This window comes from Peromyscus maniculatus, chromosome 16 (assembly GCF_049852395.1).
Source record: "Peromyscus maniculatus bairdii isolate BWxNUB_F1_BW_parent chromosome 16, HU_Pman_BW_mat_3.1, whole genome shotgun sequence".
Lineage (NCBI taxonomy): Eukaryota > Metazoa > Chordata > Mammalia > Rodentia > Cricetidae > Peromyscus > Peromyscus maniculatus.
In genome coordinates this window covers 28,259,521-28,278,104 of record NC_134867.1, presented here as the reverse complement: position 1 = coordinate 28,278,104, position 18,584 = coordinate 28,259,521, and the positions used below count along the sequence as shown (strand labels likewise).

At 35.0% G+C, this 18,584-nt stretch overlaps 1 protein-coding gene across 2 annotated transcripts in view; it reads right to left on the bottom strand.

Moving 5' to 3' along the window:
* The window catches only part of Nkain2 (sodium/potassium transporting ATPase interacting 2), a 1,058,393-nt gene that overhangs the window by 634,602 nt on the left and 405,207 nt on the right, over nt 1-18,584 (bottom strand). The window lies entirely within an intron of this gene.

The following is an 18,584-nucleotide window of genomic DNA, read 5'->3' as shown; positions in this document are numbered from 1 at the left end:
AGTATATTAAGGTACTTTATCAGTGATGATGAAATATACAATAACTGGGAGGTACTTATTGACATTCTTGAACATTCTTACATAATGTTAATGATCACACATTATAGTACAAATCAAAGAGAAGCAATAGAGTGGAGAAAAGATTACTCAGCTTGCAGCACAGACTCCATTGTCTACTGCTGAGTCTACAACTTTGCTTGAGCAACTCTTCAGTCCACCCTCCCCTTTGCTCAATCATCTGCATCTGTTCTCCTCTTCATGATATTTTGTCAGCAGCATAAGCATACCTTATATTTCTCCACAGAAGGAATGGCGATCGAACAGGTGACTCTGATTTTGGTTTCTTCTGTTCTCACTGAAGTTGTTTGAGAGTCTCCCTTCCGTTTCTTGTCAATGAAATAGTTTGAGAAGCACTAGCTGTTGTTCTGTGACTATTTTATATAATTCCTGTGGGAACCCATTTTCAGGTTCTTCGTGCCTTTACCCAGCATGTCCACATAGAGAGGATGATTAGGACCATGGGCCTGAGTGCAGGTGTCTGAGATGGTCTGCACTTGGCTGTGCTGGCGGGAGGTCTTTTTCTCCACCCCTTGGCATTTCTATAAATACCCTACTTTTAGGGGGCAGAGGCCGTCAGGGCTCATTGGAATCGGTTCCAGGCCCTCTCTAGGCCATCCTGTATTATCTATCTGTTTATCTCCACAATATAAATCCTTCTATCTAATATTTCCTGCTACTCTCACTCAAAAAAACTCTGGGGAACCATGGGGTTAGTGGGTAAATGCCCTGCAAATTCTTCTGTGAATTTATCTAGACCTGTGCTGATTTTAGTCAGTAGAGTGTAGTATTGTTATTAACAATCTTTATAATTATCATTTTTATTACTTCTTCAATTCCTAGCTTGTTACAGTTCTTTTAAATTCTTGATCTCTTCTTGCTTTAATATCAGGAGGTAAAATATAGTTAAAAATTCACCTGTTTCTTTAGAGTTTGCAACTTCATGGAACAAAGGTTCATAAAGTATAACCCTTTGATGTTTTGGGTTTCTTTGATACCTGTTGTAATGTATATGTGTCTGATTCTGTTGCATTAGTTTGGATTTTCTCTTTGTCTTTTAGGAAATTTGTCTAATGATTTGTCAATCTTGTTTTCTTTTCAAAAAATCATTTCCTTCATTCATTGATTCTTTCTATTGTTTCATTGTTTCCATTTCATTAATTTCTACTGTTATGATTACTGTATCCTGTATACTACTTTTGAGTTTACTTTGTTCTTGCTTTGCCAAACTCTTGAAGTACATAATTAAATTTACTTACTTGAGTGCTTTCTGATTTTTTAAATATATTCTTCTCTCATATATTACATCCCAATCATAGCTTCCCCTCTCTCCTGTCTTCCCAGTCCCTTCCCCCCTCACCTCACCTCTTCCCCCAGATTCACTCTTCCTCATCAATTCCCTTCAGAAAAGGACAGGGCTCCCAGGGATATCAACCAATCATGACATACCAAGTTACAACAAGACTAGGCACATACCTTCATATTAAGGCTAGACAAGGCAACTCAGTAGGAGGAAAGGGGTCCCAAAAGCAAGCAAAAGAGTAAAAACACCTCCACTTCCACTGTGAGTTGTCCCACGAGAACACCAAGCTATACAACCATAACATGTATGCAGAAGACCTAGCTCAGACCCATACAGGCTGCCTGAATGTTGGTTTAGTCTTTGGGAGGCCCTGAGAGTTCTGATTAGTTGATTCTGTGGGCCATTTTCTTGAGCTGTCTTCGACCCCTCTGACTCCTATAATCCTTCCTTGCCCTCTTCCACAGGATTCCCTAAATCGACCTAATATTTGGCTCTGGGTCTCTGCATCCACTCCCATCCATTGTGCACATATCAGAGCTACACATATATTTCTCTTAGGATTGCTTTCATTGTATATCAGAGGTTTTAATACACTTTTTCATTTCGTTTAGTTTAAAAAAGTTTTGGTTTAATATTTGCAAGTAAATAAATATAATAAATAACATAAGTAAGCTTAACAACAAAATCATGTGATCATCCCACCCTATGCAGAAAGGGGCTTTGACAATATTTAATGTGATTTCATGACAGGAGTTCTAGAGAATGTGCAACTGAGGGGAATGTATTTCCCTGTAATAAAAACTAGATATAACATACTCACTATCCCCAACCTTTTTCAAAATTCTGCTCAATGCACTATCTAGAACAATAAGTCAAAGGATAAAAGTTAAGGGATACACATAGGGGGAAAAGTCAAGTTATCCTTATTTTTAGATATAATGTTATATATAGGGAATCACAATTTTCCACATGAAAATTTCTAGAAAAAAATCCGTAATTTAAAAAAGTCACAAAATACAAAATTATTTCACAAAAATCAGTAACCTTTGTTTATATCAATGACAAACTCTTTGAGAAAGTGATTACGGGCATACTCCCATTCACAATAGCATCAAAGAAAATAAAATATCTAGGAATAAATCTAACCAATATATGAAAGACTTCCGATTATAAATTTTAAATCTCTAAAGAAAGAAACTTAGGAAGACAGTAGAAAATGGACAGACCTTCCCTGCCCATTGACTGGTAGAACTGATATTGTGAAAATGACTATTCTACTAAAAGCAATTTACAGATACAAAACCATCCCAATCAAACTCTCCACAACATACTTTACAGATAAAGAAAAATAATCTACCATTCATATGGAACCCAAAAGACCACAAATAACCAAAACAATCCTGAACAAAATCAACAGTTCTAGAGGGATTACTGTTCTACATTTCAAGACATATTACAGAGTTTTAGCAATACAAACAGTATGGTATTGGCACAAAAAGAATCATGTAGATCAACAGAACAAAACAGAAGACCCAAACATCATCACATAAACTGAAGGCATTGATAGGTGACAAAAACATGCACTGGAGAAAAGACAACATCTTCAATAAATGAGAAAAATGAATGCCCACATATATAACAGAAGAAGGAAATTAAAGCCATTGCTATCATCCTGAACAAAATCAACTCCAAATGTATCAAAGATCAGAATAAGTAGGACACCAATGAAAATGCCAAACTACATGGGGAAAAGTCCATGAATCCTCAACACTATTTAAAGAACTAGAGGCAACTGACTAAAGCCAGGTGAAGGAGAGGTGGTCCTCCCAAGGCAAGAGCACACCAATTGGTTATCTAGTGTCAAATTGTCAATCCTGAAAAAAATGCTTACAAGTAACATTATATGGATACACGTGGTTATATTATGGAATATATATATATGTATGCATTCAATAACAATTGATAAAAAAGAAAGGAGATGAAACTGAAGGAAAGCAGAGCAGGGTATATGGGATGATCTGGAGGCAGGAAAGGGTAGTGATTATTGTTGTAAGTAAAATACAATGTCAAAATTTTTTTTAAATGGGTAAAATATTTCTCTTTTCTTTAGTAAAAGTTTCACACTTTGGTGACTGAGAGAAAGGCTCTGTAGTAAGCATGCTTTTTATATTTCATGAGCACAGAATTTCCTTACTTTATTTAAAGTCATGCCTATATTGCCTTATGATGAGGAATGTATAAGCTGAACAATCAGTGGCATTTGTGTTTGCCTCTTATGCGATAATGTATATTATTAGACTTTTTTCCTGAATGAATACTCTTCCCAAACTTAAAACTTTTTCTCAAAACAAATCAACTCCTTAAAATATAGTGAACACACTGAGAACAAATATCAACCGACATCTATTTTCATGTTATTTTTTAGCTATTAGTGGCTGGTGGATGGAATTCTTCCTTGTTTACTATAAAAACATGTTTTCTTTACTTTTCAATAGATGTAGTTCTTGGACAATGCATGGGAATAAATGCACATGATAAATTGTGTGATGTGCTCAAAGAATTAATAAAAATGTTCCAAACATCAAAAACCACATTCATTTTTTGCAAAAAAATATTTTGAAAGTGTCATTTAGTTAAGAATGAATACATGATGTAATTCATTTGCTTCACAATCTTATCAGTATTCAATAATAACCCCACTGAATTGAAAAACATAGCAAGAGTTTTAATTTACATAAATTTTTATTTTTATTTTTCATTAAAAAAACACTTCATACACAGGAACACAAGCTACATGTTCTATGCTATTTATATTTTAAGCCCTAATTATATTTAAATTACTCTTCATTCCTACTACATTAACGTAATTGTGTGTCAGCTAGATGTACCTATTGAATGAGGTGTTTTTAAAGTATCCTGTAAGTCAATGGAGCCTTTTTTAATTTTTACATACTTACCTCATGATCTCCTAAAAGGAGGGCTCTGAAGTTTTTTTAATTCCTTTTGCAAATTTTTATATAAATACAGTCACATATGTGTAGTATGTTCCCATTTTCCAAGAAAATGGAGATTTTCTTGCCCCTTTCTTCCCATTAATCTTCTTTGTTCCTGTGGACAACTTTATTTCCATTTCCTCATCATATACACATGTATACACACATATGTGTGCAAGTGCACAGGTGTACATGTAAATATGTTTTTATGAATTCATATATCTCTATAAGATCTAGGAACCATGACCCAGAGAAATAGTCTATATTCATATTTCTGATTCTGGTTTAATGTGAATGACATAACTTCATGGACTTGATTGCTGAAAAATTCCATTATGTACATTACCACATTTTCCCATTCCTCTTTAAATGGAAACTTAGACTGATTCTATACTTTGCTATTGTTAATAGTGTAAATATAATCATTGCTGTGTAGTCTCTGTAATTGTTGAATTAGAGTCCTTTGCATAAATACTTGAGAAGGAGAGAGGTGGGTCACATGGAAGATTTATTTTTGGCTTTGCGAGAAGCTTCAAAACTGACTAGCTTTTAACCTCTCCAATAGTGTGCATAGGATCCCTTTTGCTCGCATCCTCACAGGACAACAATTGTAACAACATCAATAAAAATTGCCCAGGTCCATAAATGGTTACTTATTTTGAATTTGTTCACCAGTAAGGCTTCAAAGAATCCCAAACATTACTGGCCCATGTCCTTAAGTACATTCCAGAATTTAATGGTAAAGTCCCCATTGCTAAAAACACCACATACTTAAGTCACAGAATATGGAAATATCAAGCTGGTACTGATCTAGAAGCTTAATGCTTACTGGCTAGCTTTCATAGTGCTAGAACAAAGGTTATGGGGGGGGGGCGAGGAGAAAATTAACTATCAACTTTTAACCAGCTCTAAACGTTAAGCACAATAACGATTGGCCTGGTAAGGCATGCCAACATCATCAGAACAACCAACCATTTTCTATGTGTATTCAATGCCCACTGCACAAGATAAAACAATCCCTGACACCCTTTCCAGGGGAAGAAACCTATGGTTAGACAGGTCCTCTTCCTATGAGAGAGCTATTGTTATGCCAAATGGACATAACTTTAAACCATTCCTAATGATTTACCAGAATACTCATAGATCAATGCATCTCTCAACCCCCATCAGAAAAAAAAATTCATTTGGCAGTACAAGATGATTAACAAAGAGGCCCATAGCAGGCCAGTGTTCAGAGAATTAGACACTGCAGAATGCTTAGCCTTACATGGAATTTATACACTGTACCCCCTCCTTGCAAAATTCAAGGATCATCATGAAAAAGGTGGCAGTCAGAGTTTAGGGGCAGAGGCAGTGGATGCCTACCAGAAAAAGGTGTTTTCTGGACACAGAAGGATAGCTACACATATGAACTCACAGTGGTGAGAGTCTAGGCAAGACCTAATCCTAGCACACAGACAGAAGTTGAAGTTCTACTCTTAGCTGCTGAGCTACAGGCGATTGTTAGTTGTTAGAAGAGGGAAAAAATCAGTTTCCTCTAAGTCTGAAGACCCTGGCAACTTGACAACCATTCAGTGGATAGCCACACACATCCAAGAATATTTGTGCAGAACAAACAGGTATTGATTATTTTTAAAGGACACAAATTTGGTAATTAGGGAAGGAGGTTGACTTGGGAAATGTTGAGGGAGGAGTGTGTATGATCAAAACACATTCTATGAAATTCTCAAGGAATTTCTGTCTTTCCAAAAAGTTGAGTCTATATGCAGTTTTGATTTTCATTACTTGGACGATTAGTGGAGTTGAGCACTTTTCATGTATTTTAGCCACACATATGTCATCTTTTGAGAACTGTGTGTTCATTCATTAGCCCTCCCATTAGAGGTTATTTTCCCATTGTTTAGTTATTTAACCCTCTGTATTCTACAGGCATTAATTTTCTCTCATGTGTATCACTAAGACAGATTGACTCAAAATTGATAGGTTGAGTTTTTACATGCTTTTAATGAACTTTGTGGATGAAGGAAAGCAATAAAAGTTTATGTGCAGCTATATTTCCTTAAGACTACAACTATCTGTTTAATTTCGGTATAGCTGATACATTTATTCATTTGATTACATGGTGAATATTTTCCAAGGACAATGTAAATTTATGATATATAAATTGTGTTCTAAAGAAATTTGAAATAGAGAAGAGATGATGGTCTTGTTCACAATTCCTATAATGCAAAATAAAAAGAATAAATTGCAAAAATAATCTATTGTCATGAGAGACAAAGTGATATACTTGTGTACATGTGTGTATGTATGCTGTATTGTTTTATGCATAAATGTATTTATACATGTACACATGTGTTTGGATATATGTGTATGTATGAATTCTGTGTCTTTATATGTGATTATAGTGTATCTGTGTGTGGTTTGTACATGTTTTTGTGCTCACCTCACCAGGGCCAAAGGAGAACAATGGGTGTCCTGTGCTATCAATCTTCACTTAATCTGGATCTACAAAAGAATGGTCTCTACTACCATTCCTTTCTCTACCTTCCCAAGCTCTGGTGTTATAAATGTGATGGCCAAATACAGTATTAAAACAAACAAACAAAAACTTGTAGCTGAGTCTGTAGTTTAGCAATAATATTAATACTGTGAAGAAATCACTAAATATCTTATGAAAGATCATCTAACATTAAAATCTGGATTTGGAAAGGACCTTGATATGAGAAAATACAGAAGACCATCAGGAAGCATTATTGTTTATTGAATGAAAAATAGAAGCTCAAAATCATTCAAATCAATGAATTAAACTATATGTTTGTTTCATGTGTGTATGCAGAAGTGAATTAAGAGCAAACTGAGTATCTCCTTCCCATAATGATATATGGATGTTATTCCTGAGGTCTTTATGACTCTAAAGAAAAGCTAAAGTGGTTTTTGAGACTAATAACTAAAGCAAATGGATATCCAGTAAGGTAATGAATCAGAAAATTAAATAAAACTTTCAACAATGCAAGGACACTTTTAATTTATGGGCCAATACCTCTCATTATATAAAAAAGAAATTTGGCAGAGGGACTAATGTTAAGATTGAAATCAATATTCACAGTAATTCTTTTTAACTTTGAATTCTGAACCTGCTAGAATCCCTGCCTTGATGTATCTCAGGGATGGACTACAACCTAGCATTGTAAGATGAAATAATTCCTCCCCCTAAATGAAGTTAAATAATGCAACTAGAAAGACTTTCTGATTTGGATCTGTGGAAATCAAAACAGTGGCTATAAAAATACAAAGAGCTTGGTATAGTATGGTTGGAGCATTGATACTGAACAGACCAACAAGATGATGTCATTTAAGTAGCTGAAAGAGACCAACTTCTAGGTAAGAGGACTTATACAACAAAATCTTCAATGCTCCATGACTAACACCACTGAGCAATGATTCATATGGCCCCAATTATACTAAGCATTGTCTGTAACAGTGGCTGTTCATCAAAGCTTCCATATTACTATATTTTAAAGGCATCAATCTCCATTGTTACTTGAAAGTTTCCATTAAAAGCATTGAAATAATTTAAAGGAAAGTCATAAATTGCTTCTTAAAAAGTAAGGAGAATTACTATAAAATTGTGATTAAAATAAAACTTTAAATCATGATTAAGTGGTTGGAATTTCTTCAGTTGTTACTAACATCCTGCATTGGTTTTAAAAATTACTTGATTTCACATACACTTTTTAAAACAATGTGTTTCCATGTTTATTTTTCATGTTTTATTAACAATGAAAGGTAATATCTTTTATTCTATAAATGGCAAATCTGCCAAAAGAGTTAAGATGATATATTTCAAAAGGAAGAAGCCCATGATATCAGGCAGAATTATACATGATTAACACTGTGCTTCAATGATATTAACCATGCAAAGAATATGAATATATTAAACTGATATTCAGAAAGGGTGGGATATTTATATGCTTCATATTATTCAAGCAAACATAGCAACTTAATGACATTTTAATGTTTATATTAAAATATTCTGTCACTGAATAGACAGTGATCTAAAGATCAATTATGGTTTTGAATATTCATAGTCATTCTATTCAGTGGTGGAAAAAAATCTTAAGTTACATAACTAAATTCCAAGTTGCTCTATATGCAGGTGAATCATTCTGCATTATAAAGTCCAGGTGGGCAGGAACTAGACAGTTCCAAAACCTAGCAGACCATTTTATCTATGACTTAAATGAATTGAGTAAAACAAACAATCTTCTTTACTGTGAACTCACATGTCAAATCCCCAAGTATCAAATGCTAATTAAAGTCAAATATTTCTATGATCTGTGAACACCATTATTTGTGGCAAATCTGCAAATTGCTATGAGTTATTTTAATTACTTGAAATACTGAATCTAGTCCAGTTTGGTGAAACTTTCTAAATACCAAGTATGTTTACAGGTCTGTGTAAGTATATTACCCATGAGGCAAGCGGAATATCTGGGAGAACTCAAGTCACTGATTTGGAAGGATTCTAAGGTTCTCATTAGAATGAACCTGATTTTGGGAGAACAATTATGTAATATTCATCAATATTAATGGGTCCATAAGATTTCCATTGCTCCAGACATAGTTATCAAAATACCAACTTCTATTCATATTCTATTTATGCAATTTCCTTACTAATTCAAGAGAATGATACCTACTGGGGTTTCCCTCTTGATATAATTATTGATAAAACCAAAAACATATAATGGAAATTAAGATATATTTTAATTAAATTTTTGTACAATTTAGGAATATAATATAATAATATATCAACTTAATATAGCATATGTAATTGTGAAATTTTTATAACAATCTTTTTGCACATGGTGCATCTATAGATATCACTAAAACACTAAAGAGTTTGCTTAGCTTTAAATCCACACCAAACATGTCAAAATATATGAAAAAATACTTCAGAACCATTCATTTTTCTAGCATCCCCAAAAAACCCTGCATTTTATTCATCACATCTGACCACATTAGTGTTCATTATATGTTCATCTAAATTCCCGATGAAGAATGATGACTCAGCATGGGTGGGCTAACAAAACTCAACACACTGAATGCTTAACATAAACTAGGAACTATTAAAATGTGGAACAACTGAATTATGAGGTATATTTGAGTTGTATAGAATGAGAAATTGAGAATAAACAAGGGAAGCCAGTATCATAGTGCCTTAGTAACTAAATGGAGCTTCCATGTTGTTCTCTCTATAATCAACAATGGAGCAGTTATAAAGGTAAAATTGTTGTAGAACCTTTCTTCACATTTAAACCATAAGTTAATTAAATTATCCAAAAGTAAGCAGACAGGCAAATCTAACATCCCTCGGCCAGTGAATGTTTCTCTCTAGAAAACAAGTCTAGACTGCTATTGCATGTAATACAATTACTATATTACTTATTATAATAAACATTTAATTGTTCACACCTTTAAAATGAGCAAGTAATGTGCAAATTATTTTCATTGTACTATGTTGCTTACATATTTGTCTCAGCAGAGGCGAACAATTACAGACTTTACTGGCATCAACCAAAATTAGGGTTTCTTTTCCTTAGTATAAACAGATATTCTTAAAAAAATCCCAGAGTATTGTAAGTTAAGCAAATAGAGAAGGAATTGTTTCATTTCTTCATTTGTCTTAAAACATTTATCAATCAAAGATTTGTACCAACACAATACAAGGCAAGAGAAAAAAATGTTTAAATTGATTCCCAATTTTCTAAGAAAGCGCCATATTGATTTCCAAAGTGGTTGTACATGCTTGCATTCCCACCGGTTTGCAGGCAAATGGATGGATCTAGAAAAAAATCATCCTGAGTGAGGTAACCCAGACTCAGAAAGACAAATATGGTATGTACTCACTCATAGGAGGATACTAGATGTGGAACAAGGATGACTGGACTGCTACTCACATCACCAGTGAGGCTACCTGAAAAACAGGACCCCAAGAAAGACACAAGGATCGCCCACTGATGGAGAAATGGCTGAGATCTACATAAACAATCTGGACATGAGTGGGAGCAATGAAGGGCGAGGGTCGAGGGAAAGAGAGTGGGAGATCCCAGCTGGATCAAGAACAGAGAGGGAGAACAAGGAATAGGATACCATGGTAAATGAAGACCACATGAGAAAAGGAAGAAACAAAGTGCTAAAGAGGCCCACAGAAATCCACAAAGACACCCCCACAAAAGACTGCTGGCAATGGCCGAGAGACAGCCGAGACTGACCTACTCTGGTGATGGGATGTCCAAACACCCTAATAGTTGTGCCAGAAACCCCATAAAGGACTGAGGAATCTGGATCCAGAGATCCACGGCTAGGCCCCAGGTGGAGCGCCAGGAGTCTAATCAGTGAGAAAGAGGAGAGTTTATATGAGTGAGAATTGTTGAAACCAGGGTTAAATAAAGCACAGGGACAAATAGCCAAACGAATGGAAACACATGAACTATGAACCAAAGGCTGAGGGGCCCCCAACTGGATCAGGCCCTCTGAATAGGTGAGACAGTTGATTGGCTTGATCTGTTTGGGAGGCATCTAAGCAGTGGTACCAGGTCCTGTGCTCATTGCATGAGTTGGCTGTTTGAAACCTGAGACTTATGCAGGGACTCTTGGCTCAATCTGGGAGGAGGGGACTGGACCTGCCTGGACTGAGTCTATCAGGTCGATCTCAGTCCTGGGGGAAGGCCTTGCTCTGGAGGAGGTGGGAATGGGGGGCAGGCTGGAGGGAAGGGGAGGGGGGCAGGAAGGGGGAGAACAAGGGAATCTGTGGCTGTTATGTAGATCTGAATAGTATTGTAAAATAAAATAAAATAAATGTTTAAATTAAAAGGAGCCTCTGTGTTGGAAGTACAGTTGAGAAGATAACCACACAATGGAATGAATGCTACAGTCAAACAACAAAAAACATATGTAACACAGCAAAGAACATAACTGAGTACAGCTGCTGAAAGTGTCTGACAACACATCATTGATTTCTCCCAGTAGACACCAACATTGAAGGCGCAAACAGGATTTCTGTAGCAGCTTAGCTCAGAATGATTTTGAAAGGCTAACTTGTAAGAGATTGTCTTTGAGAAACTTCTAATGATTTTCTTGCTATTTTGAACTAACTTATGTAGATGATTCATTGTGATTATTTTAGTCATAAAATGTTCCCTGGCCTCATATAATTCAAATATTGAACAATCTGAGGATTGGGATACCTGTTGCATGTGTCTTCTGTATATGACAGAAAAGGCAAGCCCATGAAATTTCAAAAATATAATCACCTAAATAAGACCTGTAAGTTATAATACCAGCTGAAACCCCAGTGTGGATGAGTGAAATCTCACAAGGCCTCATTCTTAGATGAAGAACTATAGGAAAGTAATGGCTCTGAGGAAGGGAGAATCTGTCTGCTCCAGGGATGAGCTCCATAATAAATTGTCCAACCCCAACTGGTCATACAGAAACACATGTACATATGGGCAATCCTAAAGCGACTCAGCAAGGTGTTCTCTCTCTCTCTCTCTCTCTCTCTCTCTCTCTCTCTCTCTCTCTCTCTCTCTCTCGTGTGTGTATACCTGTCTTTATTAGCAGTTGCCTTTCTTTAAATTTATCAACCCTATTACTGGCACAGTGGTTTTTAATAAGTATATATATATATATATATATATATATATATATATATATATATGATCATATATATACATATGATCATTATTGTTTATTTTTATTCATCCTAATTAGTATGCTTTCAAGAGCAGCAATATTCTTTAAGACTATATTCTCAGTCAGAACAATAGGAAATGTTTTGTTTCATCTTTCATCAGTAATGCTTTTAATTGACTCACTAAAAGTATTCTTTCCATTTATCACCTAAAACATCTGCTATATACTTGGTTCTCCAAAAGCTTATTACAGGCCTTAATGGGAAGCTATGTTTACTTACCACTTACTTTATTTTTTTTCTTCATTAAATTTCATTAACTTATTAGAGCATGTAAATTGTTCCTTACGTTGTTGTTTGTGTCTTAATCTTGAATTCTCATTTAACTCAATGGAAATATAGATACTCTGTACATCAGCAACCAAGTTCCCTTTAATCAGAAATAAGGTTTTTAGGACTGTAGGTTAGGCAGAGGAAAAAAGCAGGAGTTTCAGGATACCAGGAAGAGAAGCCAACTGCCTGGTGTTGAAGTAGGCAGGGCAGTAGTAGCCACACCACGAAACAGTACTGATCTCCTGTTGAATATTGGATTATGAGTTTATGAGTCACTCAGAAGCTAAGCTTGCCTGGTACCAAGGCTGTGCTTCTTCTATTCTTGGACAGGGATGTGAGCAGCTTCTTCACTTCACTGTCAATAAACTTAACACTCCACTACGCTGTTAAATGTTGATATATGTGTACTGACAGATATCCATATCATTTTCATGAATCAGTACCTCACCATTTTATAATCCAGGTATTCTGTTCTCTAATTTTTTTGTATTAAAATTTGTTTTTAACCCAGAATAAAAAAAAGAATCACTCAGCACTTTTATATATTTATTAAATAATCTTATTACTATCTTAAAAGCAGAATTAATTTACTGGCTTTGGTTATCTCATCTTTCTTAGTGGAAAAAACTCACTAGAGGGTACTTGAATGAACTACAACCATACTGGGAGCCTATAACTCACCAAGACTTTCACCTATACTTTCTGTTCACTCCAATTCTTGTCATGACCTTTTCAGATGATTGCACAGCTGTGGTGAGAGACATAATGGGATTCAACATCATTGGAATTTTTCAAAGGCATTATGAAAATCAAACTTTTTCTCCATCCACTCTGCCCAACTCACATACTCCAATATTGTTTCCATTCCTGCAAGCTTACTTGGATTTATCTGGCATGGTATGGGTATGCAGAGTCTGGTTTAACATACTCCATAGAAACAAAGACATTTAGAATTTTCATGATTAGATTTTTAACTATGCTTAAGAAATAGCCACAAGAGAATGAATGCTACTAAGGGGTGGAGGAAGGGTTGGGCCGGGGATGTTTTCTTCGATAAGCTCAGGAAACATCAATAAAATAGAGCGTCATCCTGGCTTTCAATGATGATAGTTCAATAAGGCAACATAGTTTTTTCTTCTTCTATTATTCTCATGTCCAAAATTAAACATTATTATCACCAACATTGTCCCTGGTGAGAGGACTGGGATGGCACATCCTCCAGCACCCTCTTATCCTTCAGCATACCAAATGAACTATTAAACAGACTTAATAATAATGTAATCTCTAACATAATATGATGTCACCACTTACATACATACATGTCAAGTCTAAGGCAAGTTCTTAGGAAAAGCTGAAACACTACGTGAGTGGTCTCTTAAACATTTAAATAAATATAATCACTATATAATAGAGATATATTCCCCAGGCAAAACTTACATGCAATTTTACCTACATTTATATTTACCAATATACACACATATACATACAAACACATATATAGTTGCATGCTTATATTGTTACAAACTATACATTAAATGCCAATTTTACAGTATCGTGTTTGCATTGTGAGTAGTTATAATCACTACTAGATTAGTATTACTTCCTTCCTTTCTCTCATGACACAGATTGATAAAATATACATCTTGGCCAATGAAGGCCAATGCAGCTATCTCATGTTTCTGAAAGTATCCACTCTTCAAGAAACAGATACTGGCCACTGATTATCTCTTGTGATGGCATCATGAGAAACTGCCTCATATTCAATACTCTCAACAAGTCTGCGAGGCTCCATATCAGCTATCATTCCTGAGGTCCAATGAGATTAGATATTGTATTAGGCTATGGACCTCTCCATTCAAGAGGAGTTTGTTCAATATTTTTCTATTTCTAACACTGATACTCTGATACTGAGTAAAAATTCACTTGAATACTTTCTACAGGTAGTTTAAAATTATAACAAAACACACTAGTCTACAAAAGTATAACCAAAAGGTAAAATACGATTTTGGAAGATCAGATGTTAAAAAATTCTGTGGATAGCTTGGCATACAGAAAAATACCATATTCTATTTAAAGCAATTATTTTACTTTGTAGAATATTACAGTCAAAAGAAATTACCTACAAATATAGGTTTATCATTTAGTTACTAGTAGATAATAATTTACTTTTTTCTACTTTGACATTCAAGGAAGGATATGAAAACTAATGCTGAATTTGCATATGAGCTCACAGAAGTGAAGTGTTAGCCTTCTCATTCTTTCAAGGCTTTAATTAAAATAGGAATTATCTTGACATACTATGAAATACATTGTTATTTTTGTTTGCAATTATTTTTTACTGGCAGAGAAGGGCATAAGCTATACACGTGCGTACATCAATGTTTGCCAACAACCCATCTCCAAATGTCGCTAAATCTTAAAATTATACTTCAGAACAATAGGTAACTAATTTCTCTTAATGATTCCCCTTGGTAGTGTCCCCCCCACTAATTAAAATCATTGGAACTGAGTTGAATTTTAATGAATTTTTTATCCTAAAATGTGTTTTAAAATGTTGAAGTTGTTTTTATTTTTTTTTTTTTTTTTTATTTTTTTTTTTTTTGGTTTTTCGAGACAGGGTTTCTCTGCGAAGCTTTGCGCCTTTCCTGGAACTCACTTGGTAGCCCAGGCTGGCCTCGAACTCACAGAGATCTGCCTGGCTCTGCCTCCCGAGTGCTGGGATTAAAGGCATGCGCCACCACCGCCCGGCAGAAGTTGTTTTTAATCATACCAAAATTTTAACTCATGGATCAGTATATTCAAAAGATAAAATCAGTGCACATTTATTTTAATTATGATGCCTTTTAATGCCATTCTTTAACTATCCCTCCATACACTATTCCAGTTCTCTCTTAGGAGGGGCATTTAAGGCCTCTGGTTTGTGGTGCTCAATCTGTGGGTCATGACCACTTTGGAGGTTGAATATCAGATATCCTGCATATCAGATATTTACACTAAGATTCATGACAATAGCCAAATTACGGCTATGAAGTTACAATGAAAATAATTTATGGTTGCAATCATCATAACATGAGGAACTGTATTAAAGGGTCACAGCATCAGGAAGGTTGAGAACCACTGCTCTAACTAAATAATATTGCCACATAAAATGACCTATAAAAATATGTACCCGTATATGAAAATGCTATTTTTTCCTTTTATTTATGGTTTTATAATATAAGTGTATAAATCAGGTATGGAAGTATCAGACTATTTTTATTTTAAAAGTCCTAGTAGTTTCTTTCAAACACAAACCCAACCACGCGCTGTTCCTGACGGTCAACTTTGACCCCATCCTTGTGGTCTTGGCAACATAATTTGCAGCCTGTAGAAGTGAAGATGACTTTCTCTTATAACATTACTGTGTTCAACACTGGTTAATTAGTACGCAGATGGCAGGGAAGCTGCCCATTTTACCCCCTAGTAACCAAACCTCACATTTATATGCATCACATATTGCAGAGTGGAATATGTGCACAAGTCATATGGCAGTAATCAGGTCTTCATTTCTGAAAGTTACAATAAAAAGCCAGGTAATGATTATGAACTTCAAAGTACAGTGTGCTCAAATAATTGGACAAGCTTCATTGAGAAAAGATGAGGCAGAATTTATTACACCGTATTTCAATTTAGTTCTTAATTCTTAGGAATACAAATGTGTGTTAAATTTATCTAAGATACTTAAATATTAATATGATTAACAAGAAAATATGAGAAATGCCATAATCTCTTTAGTTTAAGAAAATACTTTTGAGAGATTTGTCAGAATACAGTCAGTGATGGTAATGAACTCATAGGACATAAAAATCCTCAGGCTTCCCTGGACAACTGAGATTGAACATATCTGAGCTGCAATCCTTACCTAAAACAGTATGTTTCCTCCATTCTTCCTGAACATAATGTAGAGAATGTAATCTCTCAATGATGAACACCTATGAAAATTTAAATACCAATGTTTTTATAATATAGATTCTCGATGTTAAAGAAGTGATTATACGTATGTTTTTCAAGCTTCCTTATAAGTTTTATGCTACTTAAGGCAAGGGAAAGCAGAAAAGAAAGTTCTGAATGTCCCTTCAGAAATTGCTTGATAATTAATTCAATTATCAAAATTGAATAGGCCTCAAAAATTCTGTCCAAAAGACTCCTGTTTCTTGATTATATTAAAATCCCCAGGTTCATTTTCAGGTTCCTTTTTCTCTGGCAATCTCACTATCCTGCTGCCAGACTGTGGAACTTTTTATTCTAAAACACTAAACAATCAAGAAAACCAGATTTTTAATGCATATGTACATATTCAAATTTCCTCCCCACACTCACCTTTTGTATTTTTCCCAAAAGGAGCCTTTTGGGGCTGCATAGAACTTCATGCTTCCCTAGCAAGGACATTTTTCCCTTTGAAGACGTCAAACGAGGAAAGAAAGCATCACATAATGTAAGAGTGAGAATGAATGGGAGTCCTGAGCACTGGTCATCCTTGAAGCAGAAAACTTAATGTGCATTACGGACAAGAAATCTATTGCATGTGACAAAGGCATAGGCTAGCAGCCAGGCCTTACATTCAGCTTAAAATATTGTTTAAAAGATTACACCATGACAACTCACTTTTAATTAAATCTAGCACAAATGGGTTTAGTTTTATTTTCTTTCAGTGAAAATTCTTATATATTTTTAAATTTATAATGATTATATTCATATGTATATAATTTTTATATATGCATATATAGATACACATATATGAAGAAAATCTGGATCAAAAGCACACACTATCATCTAAAAAGAATGCAGCCAAATTATATAAAATTCAGAGAGGCTATCCCATTCCTCAAGGACATATAAAACACTCAGAATATCTTGACTGTCAAAAACAAGAAACTCTTTCAATAAGATCCATGGGTGGGGCAGGCAATTCTAGAATGGGCAACTACAGAGCAGTGAAACAAAATGTTGTGAAGTCCATTTGACTTCAAAGTATATTAACTCTTGTCACATTGTGAGGAACATTTTGATGAGATGGGAAAGGCAAGGAAGTGTATTTACACTGCAGTAATAGTAAGACCACTTTTCATTGCAGAGAACCCTGTGTTTATCTTTAGTAGTCACTGAAATGAGAGTGGGGTAGCATCTAAAATTATTGATATAAAAAGACTAAACCCTAAAAGGAGGATATGGGATGGCATCAGTAGTTGGCATCAGAAGGCAATAGCTTTTGTAGATCTTGTAATTAGTTTTTAATTACAAATATGAAGATGGAACTAAAAGGGGAATTATACATGGAACAAAAAAGACTTCACATTTGTGTTTCCTAAGTGGGCAAAATGTGGCAAAAGGCACTGAGTTTTTGAGAGAGATTGGATAGTTGTAAGAAATTATTACTAGATTAATAGGAAGGCACATACCTTTAAAAAACAAAACAATAGGTGCTAAGGAGACAGTTTAATCAGGTAAGTGTTTGCTCCCACACATGACCTAGGTTCCATTCCAGAACCTACATATAAAAGTAGGGCCTAGTAGTGCATACTTTAATTCAAGCAACATGGAGGTAAACCTGTAGGTTTTCTTGCAGCGATACTATCCTACTGATGAGCTCTTGTCAAAAAGAGACCCTGCCTTAAAAACACAAGACATATGGTTCCTAAGGTGTGACATTCAAAGTTAATATCTTGTCTCCACATAGACACACATGAATATGCACCTGCTCACATATATGTACACACACATACGCAAGAACTACATATTCTTAGCAACTTAAAGTTAGATAAAAATTGAACAATTAATTGATAAAATCAATACCTCACAGTTCTATTGCAACTTTTTGGCATGGCATAAAATATTAACTTTGTTTTGGGAGATTGTTCTGATAATAAAATTTAAAAAGAGGAAATGAGGCCTTGCTTGCTTGGAGTATCAAGGAACACTGATGATACTGGCTTTAGCCATTTACCCAGTGTCTTAAGATTCCATTTACTCATATTCATGCAAGATGTTTTTTTGGTAATTGCCCTTCTATAATATGTATTTATATGTGGAGTTCACAAACACCTATGTCCACATTTACAGAGTTTTGGCAAAGAGGGGGAGATAGTACCTCATTTAGCTATGACTGTAAGGATACTGCTGTGGGATGTTAATGTATGTCCTGTGGGAGCCCTTCTTGGGTTCCTTG